Below are 8,443 nucleotides of genomic sequence, written 5' to 3'. Positions count from 1 at the left end.
CCCAGGATTTAATTTTTCCTCCGAACTGCGGAGGACGTTGACATTTCGGGGTGCTGCTCTGTGTCCCTGGTCTTCATCGCGCTTCTTGCTTCTGACGTCGCCACCTAGTGATAAAAGGCGTGAAGAAAACCTTGTACTAACTCTTGTAAAGGAGATAGGAATGAGGTAATTGCAATGAGTATTACATGTAACGGAAGAAAATATATAAAATAAATTTTTTACTTCAGTGACGTGAAGAGTTTCATTTATGAATAGTGGCTTCTGAAGGACAGCTAAGAAGCTTTTCTTATGCGCAATGCTGATGTTTCTGATGATTTTTCAGGTGAGTTCCAGTGCCAGGGGAGTCTGCAGTGTGGGGTCATGTGGTGTCCTCCAATTTTAGAAGCAGACTTCCAGTCAAGAGACACAAGTTTTCCAAACAGGCCAATTTTCCTCAAAGCTCCTTTCTAAATTTCTTAAATTTAAGAAATTTACTACTACGCATTAAGCAAACTCATCCGTCACGTAAAAAGTAAATGCAGTTGGTTTTCATGTGTACCATAGCCTTTTTACTGGGCTTGTGGAATCACTATGGCATGTGATGGCTACAGCATCTCCCCAGTACTGAGTTTTTGATTTTACTGGGTCTCCCAGTCTCCTGTGATTTTAGATAATAGAAAAATAAATACATTGTAAACTTGAATTTATTTTAAGTGGCAGCTCCCACTAGCCATTTCTGTTGCTAGCTACTTTCACTGCTGAGTATTTGCTATGCTGCTTTCCAACAGAGCTGTTAGTTGTCTGGCTACTGCTATGTTCGCATTGCGGTTTCTCTGAAGCTTGAGCTTTTCTGGGGTTCAGTGAGGTACAGGATTATATAGACATATATATAGACATCCCTTCCACAAAACAGACCCTTCCTGCCTGGGGTATTCTCCTTTCCCTAAGGTAAGCAGTGGGAAGCTCGGAGCCCATATTCCCCAGGGACTATTTCCTGTGTCATTGCAGCATTTGCAAACCCTCTGTGACTCCCAGGCATACCGAGCATTAGGCTGGCTCATGCTCAAAGAATAATGCTAGAATTTACCTCAACGAAAAAAAGGAAAAAGAAAGAAAAGCTCTTTTTCATTTTTTTAAAGAGGAACACACCCAAATTTACAAGGAGGTTAGTCCTGCTTGGAACAGGCACAGCCACAGAGGTTGCTCTTGCTCTCTGACAGAAAGCTCAGCAGCTTGTTAGAACAGGAATGGCAAGACACCTCTGAGTTTGACAACAAGAGGTTTAGCCAAGGGAACCCATTACAATGAGCTCTAATGCTTTTGAAATTAATTTCCAGCCAGCATGAAGCGTTTCAGCATTGCAGTTCCGTAGAAGGGAGCATTCCTTTTACTGTTCACCAGCTTACGTCAGTAGGGACTCCCTGTCCCTTCACCAAAAACTCTCCTCAGTCCCTTTAGTCATGCATTAAATAGAGACGTAAAATAACCAGACAATAACTGTTTTATCACCAGGAAGAGCTGCTAGGAGCCATAGGGAGGCCCCCAAGTCAGACTATGCCTGGAGTGTAGAAACTGAATACAGGGTCATCTTCCTTTCTTTCATTCTTTTGTTCTTTCTCTCATTCTTTCTCTCTGTTTTTGTTGAACTCAACCTCCTACAGGGTACACAAACAGAATATTACAGGACACTCCTTACCTTGCATTTCTCTGCCTCCTGTTCCTCATCAATGGAAGACCATTCCCCTAATTTTAGGGAGAATCCCTGCAAATTATAAGCCTGCCCAGAAGCCCTGGTAGCTACTGGCTGACTTTCATGTGATTCTTGTCAATTTTTGCTATCACTCTGTAGCCAGTATGATCAGAGAAATTGACCTTAATAGTTATAATTTCTTAGGAGAAAATATTCTAAGATTCTAGTTCAATGCATATTTTGAAGAACATACATCTCCATTTAAAAAAAAAGTTTTTCCAAAAATTTTAAATATTTTCTAGAGCATAGAGTTTTCAAACTAATTCTAAATATCTTTTATTTTTGCATACTTTTGTTAATAGTACAACTTTTCTCAACGACTGGAATTCATTTCTGCACAGAAGCCTTTTTAAGGAATTAAATGAGGTGTATGAGATCCTTTATCCTGATTCTAGCTCTTTGTGTAGGGTTGAATTTCATAGAAAGTCTGAATTTCAGACAAAAGAAACCAATGGAGTTAACATTTAATCTCTTTTTGAAACACTGAGAGCTTTCTGGTCTCAAGAGATTCTGAAATCATGTTCCATATATACAAAAGTTTTCTTTGTGTGTCTTGTAGGCTGGATTACGATAACTGGGAGGCTTGCATGTTTATGTTGTCTGCGGTGCCTTTGGGAGTACTTGTTGTTCCTGCTATTTAAAAGTCCTAGTAGTTGATAAAAGGTGCAGTTTACGTAGACATTTGTGTGTGAGAGTTAAAATCTTTTATCTTCAGTGCCTGAAGTGTACACAGTCTAATAGTAGGAGGGTACAAGGCTGAATATAGTTAAGGTTCATTGTCACTGTTTGAAGATCACCTGTATTTTGCTCCAGTTCCACTCCAGTAAACTTCAGTTTGTTCTGTTTTCACTGCCATAAGATTTCAGAAATACCCTGGCTTTTCACAATCACATGGAATATGAATTACACCCTTCTGTGTTGAAGTAGGAGACCAAGGAGTAAATAGGATTTGATGTTTATCTGGTCCTGGTATGAGATCAAGGCATTCCTACCCCATGCTGGAAAGGTTCTGTTTGAATGATGTCAAGGTTTAGATAGTGTTGGCCATAACTTGGCCATACTGATGTGCTGAGTTTTGAGCAAGAGCAATTCAAGGCATAATTTACTAGCATCCACAGAACTGTGTAACAAAGGTCAGGTCTTTTGTGCAATGATTTTATTCTACCTTCAGAGTTTTTCAACTTAATTCTGATATTTCTTTAAGAATTTAGTTTTAGCTTCTGGGTGGTTTCCTTTCTCTTTGTCACAAACCACATATAATCACTTGGCAGCAGTCTCTAGCTGGAGTATGAACTTTTGCCAGGAAGAATGTGATGAGTCATGATGTGTGACCAGAATAGTTGTGCTATTAGAATTGCCAAGAGCAGAGGGAGTTACCCCCTTAAAAGTGTGCTTAGCTACTCTAATATATTTGACCTGGGACAGCAGAAACAAGGAATGCTTAGAATAAACTGTAGTGGCAAAAGTGTGTGTCTGCTTGTATAAACCGCATCTGCACTAATGTTTTACCACGATAATATACCAGAATCTCTATACCTGCAAAGCCTTTCACCTGTAAACTTGGCCTTCATTGTTGGCCTGGCTTGATTAATAGCTATTAAAAACCTTCTTTTGTGTGTTTCCTTGCATTATATATCAGAAAAAAAACATAAAGTATTTAAACTATAACGGCAAGAGCACCTGGCTGGTTAACCTAAGCTGTATGTACTACAAAGAGAATACCAAAGTATATGCAAATAAACTGACAACCCTACAAATAATTTCTTATTGTGCCATTTGTTTCTCTTTAATCAAGGGAATGAAGGTGAGGTAATCCTGCTTGTCAGGAGGTGGAAATTTACATATTATAGCTGTAAAGTTAGAAATCTATTAAATTAATTTGCATAATAGCAAAGTCAGAATAAAGGATTGTTTCATCCCAGGGCTAATGGTTCTTCTCCAAGATTTACTGTTTGAAACGTGGTAAAGCACCCTTCATCTGAGGTTATTGTTTGTAATCAGATCCTTGGCACAAAGAAGAGGTACAGGTATCAGGACAATTGGAGACAGTTCATGAGTTTTGTGTCTTAACCTGCTGCCAGTGGAACCAACAACAAAAGTTCAACCGACTTCAACCCCACAGACTTATACCCTGGAAGATCAACACAGGAAAAAGAGATGTGTGAAGAGATGCATAAGAGAAAAAGAGAAAGCAGGTTTGCATGGGTGTTCTTTGGAATAGATATATAATATATTTTAAAATGTAATTTTAATTCTAGATTTACACATTTGGTCTAGATGAAAAAAAGTAGATCATATGGAGAGTTCTTTCATTGTTAAAGTAACTAAAACGAAAGATGGATTTTCACTTTAGGTATTCAACTCTGAAATCCTTAATTCTTTCTCATTACTGTGAAATTTGCACATCTGCCCTTGTTCAAGGTTTTCCCAGCCTCCCCTTATATTCTTTTGTATCTGCCAACCTCTCATTCAAGAACTGGCCTGTGGTACAGCAATGCTGAATTTAGGGGGCATATTTTAAGTCTTTAAAATCTGGGAATCATTCAGCATAATTGACGATATATGGACGAAAGAATGGTATTAATGGTATGTATTACGTAACAAAAATACCCAAAAGCCAACTAGACAAGGCAGATACAAATGCCAGTACCCAGTAGGTAATCAAAGATTACATTCTTAAGCACAAGTTCCTTGTAAGTACAATAACTTATTTTCTTTACAAAGTATGTTAACTCAATGTCCTTAGTTGTAGGTACAGTCTTTGCAGAGGCCAGATGGAGCAGTGGGTTTTTTCCTCTCCCTAACTCTGTATTTAAAGTTTCCCATCCCCTCTACTATATGCTTGTTCCTTCCCACCAGAAATAGCCTTTGAGTTCACATGAGCCTGGCTACATGATACTGTGGTTGGGATGTTGGCTCTGGTAAGCCAAAGGGAAAACCCAGATGAAAGTGTTACAAAAACCTCCTGTTTTCAAATTCTGCCTTGAAATTATCAAAACCACAGGACGGTAGGTAGAGGCCAGTACAGGATCTCAGCTGCTCAGGTACTCCACTTCCTTTGAGATTACAGAGATAAGAAATATCCTAACCTCTACCACCTTTCCCCACACTCCGAAACAGTACTCAGTGCAGAATACCAGCGTTTTCAGCAAGGTGAAATAGGCCTGAAAAAAACTTACTAAGCAAGCAATCAAAGGCTGAATTGCCCCTGAACGCTGTGAATGATGAAATCATTTGGTCATGTGAAGGGCCTCAAAGACCTGTGCCCTTAGAGGTCTGGGATAGATATTTATCTTAGATTTCTTAGGCTAATGTAGTTTCTAAGTTCCTTTCCCATGACTTTTCTATTTCTGATGTTATCTAAGCATATGTGGCATACTTTCCCATTCAGATCTAGGGGTACATAGTTCATTAACTGGTGTCTTATATTTTAGCTACACAACTTGCTTAAGAACTGTCACGGCTACTTTTTAAGCACACAGGGATATTGTGGGAGGGAAAGGAAGTTCTTGGTAGTGAGTGTTGGGAAAGTTGCTTTTATTAGATATGGATTAAATCACTCCCTCCTCCCTCTGATGGTGCCAGACAAGTAGGAAACACAAGCAGTTATCTAAGCAATTTAGCTGGGGAGCTAAAGGAGGTAAAAGGAGTTGAGAGAGGCTCCTAAAAATTCAGTACATATAGGAGACAACTACTGTGCTTGTACAGATGATTTCATGCAAAATAAGCTTGCTTCATGTACTTATTCAGTCAAACTCAGGGTGTCCACTTACTCCACTTCAACATGATTAAATGATTAGCGTGGGTGGTATTTCCTGCAGCTGGGGAGATTTACTTTCTAAATTGTCTATAGTTTCTGCCCCCCTTTAGACCCCTAGGGTATTTTGCTTAGTCAAAATTCACAGCACTGTTTCAGTCAAGGCTATATTTAACAAACAACAAAATTTTGCATAGCACCCTCCCCTAAATCTGCAGTTGGTCCTGTACCTGAATATTGTGTTAACGTTCATGCAGGTGGAGTTTGTTGGTGGGACTGGCATCTGCTTTTGCTCCTGCTTCTTGCAGCTGAGTAGGCAATGAAGGAAACTTTCTGAAGTAGGCTCATGAATTCTGCCTGTGACCACTCATCTCCCCTGTACCTGATACCGTATAACCCCAGAGCTAGTGATTTCCAAGCCTGTTACTCTTTGCTTCCCGTCTCCCACCAACTACTCTCACACTTTGTGGCACTTCAGGGCTTATGGCTCCGAGTCTGGGAGCAAATGTAACGGACACACCTGGTACCGAGGTAACAGCAACAAAGATGGTCAGGAGTCTGTTCAGAAAGACTGAGATGACTATTTTCTATCTGTGCTTCATAACAGAAAAGCTCACATTACAAATACTTCCACCTCAAAGAAAAGCTGTGAATTAGTTATGTCGGAAGAATAACAATTTTCTTTTTTTTTTTTTCTGTGGAGGCAAAAGGAATTAAACATACTGCAAACATTGTTCCTTATGAACTCTCACATAATTTTTCCTTAACATGCTATTAATTCTAGAGGTGTGAATCCTAGAAATCCATTTTGAAACAACTGAGCAGTGTTTCAATGACTACGTTCACTCTTTTTAACTTCTGAAAAACCAGGGGTTAAGGTCATTAGGCATTAAAGGCACGCATTAGGGACTTGATTTCCCAAGTGAAATCCTTGTGTATCTGGCCGAGTCCTATGTAGGTACTCTACTGTCATTAACTTCAGTAAAAATTATGTGCTTTAATGCTTCTGCGATTCTGAGCTTTGTTCCTTACTGGTCTTTCTACATATTTTGGTGTGAAAAGAAGCCTCTCTTCCAGTGTGACAGCAAACAAAATTGCAGATATTGTGGCACAGTAATCCACCCCAGACTAAGCAAGTGGTAATCTGGGGAGTCTTTGCAGGTGAGGAGGCTAGGGGAGCAGAGGGACATTGGTGACTGATGGTGGCGGTGGAGGAAGCAGGGATGACAGATATTTCATAGCGATACAGCATAGTAAGGTGGTTGTGGGGTGCAGGTTTTCACAGAATCACAGAATCACAGAATAGTAGGGGTTGGGAGGGACCTCTGGAGATCATCTTGTCCAACCCCCCTTCTTGAACAGGCACACCCAGAGCAGGGGGCACAGGACCGTGTCCAGGTGGGGTTTGAATGTCTCCAGGGAAGGAGACCCCCCAGCCTGTGCAGCCTGTGCCGCTGCTCTGTCACCCTCACAGGAAAGAAGTTTTTTCTCATATTCAAGTGGAATTTCCTATGTTCCAACTTGTGCCCATTGCCCCTTGTCCTGTCATTGGGCACTGTTGAAGAGCCTAGTCCCATCATCCTGACACCCACCCTTTAGATACTTATAGGTATTGATGAAATCCCCCCTCAACCTTCTCTTCTCCATGCTGAACAAACCCAAGTCTCTCAGCCTTTCCTCATAAGGGAGATGCTCCAGTCCCCTGATCATCTTGGTAGCTCTCCGCTGGACTTGATCAAGTTCCACATCCTTCTTAAACTGGGCACAGCACTCCAGATGTGGTCTCACTAGGGCAGAGCACACAGGGACGATAACCTCCCTTGACCTGCTGGCCACACTCCTTTTAATGCACCCCAGGTCACCGTTGGCCCTCTTGGCCACAAGGGCACATTGTTGGCTCATGGTCAGCTTGTTGTCCACCAGCACTCCCAGATCCTTCTCAGCAGAGCCGCTTTCCAGTAGTTCAGCCCCCAGCCTGTACTGGTGTGTGGGGTTGTTCTTCCCCAGGGGCAGGACCTTGCACTTGCTCTTGCGGAATGTCATGAGGTTCCCCTTGGTCCAGCTCTCCAGCCTGTCCAGGTCTCACTGGATGGCAGCACAGCCTTCTGGTGTATCAGCCACTCCTCCCAGCTTGGTGTCGTCAGCGAACTTGCTGAGGTTACACTCTGTTCCATCATCCAGGTCACTGATGAATATGTTGAACAGGACTGGACCCAGCACAGACCCCTGGGGAACACCACGAGTGACAGGCCTCCAGTCAGACTCTGCTCTGTTGATCATGACCCTGTGAGTTCTGTTGTTGAGCCAGTTCTCTGTCCACCTCACTGTCCACTCATCCAACCTACACTTCCTTAGCTTGCCTATGAGGATGCTGTGGGAGACAGTGTTGAATGCCTTACTGAAGTCAAGACAGACAACATCCACTGCTCTCCCTTCATTGACCCAGACAGTCACACCATCACAGAAGGCTATCAGGTTGGTAAAGCATGATCTCCCCTTGGTGAATCCATGTTGTCTTCTTCTGATAACCCTCTTGTCCTCTACATGCTTGGAGATGACCTCCAGGATGAACTGCTCCATCACCTTTCTGGGGATGGCAGTAAGGCTGACTGGCCTGTAGTTCTCCAGGTCATCCTTCTTGCCCTTTTTGAAGACTGGAGTGACATTTGCTGTCCTCCAGTCCTCGGGCACCTCTCCTGTCCTCCATGACCTTTCAAACATGATGGAGCTCAGCAAGAACATCCACCAGCTCCCTCAGTACTTGCAGGTGCATCCCATTGGGGCCCATGGATTTATGAGGATCCAGTTTGCAGAGGTGATCTCTGACCCAGTCTTCTCAACTGATGGTAAGTCTTCCTTTGTCCCAATTTGTCCTCTATCCTCTGGGGGCTGAGATGCCTGAGGACTAGCCTCAGCAGTAAAGACCAAGGCAAAGAAGGCATTCAGCAACTCCGCCT

This window comes from Phalacrocorax carbo, chromosome 1 (assembly GCF_963921805.1).
Source record: "Phalacrocorax carbo chromosome 1, bPhaCar2.1, whole genome shotgun sequence".
In the NCBI taxonomy this organism is placed as follows: domain Eukaryota; kingdom Metazoa; phylum Chordata; class Aves; order Suliformes; family Phalacrocoracidae; genus Phalacrocorax; species Phalacrocorax carbo.
This window is presented reverse-complemented; position numbering follows the sequence as displayed.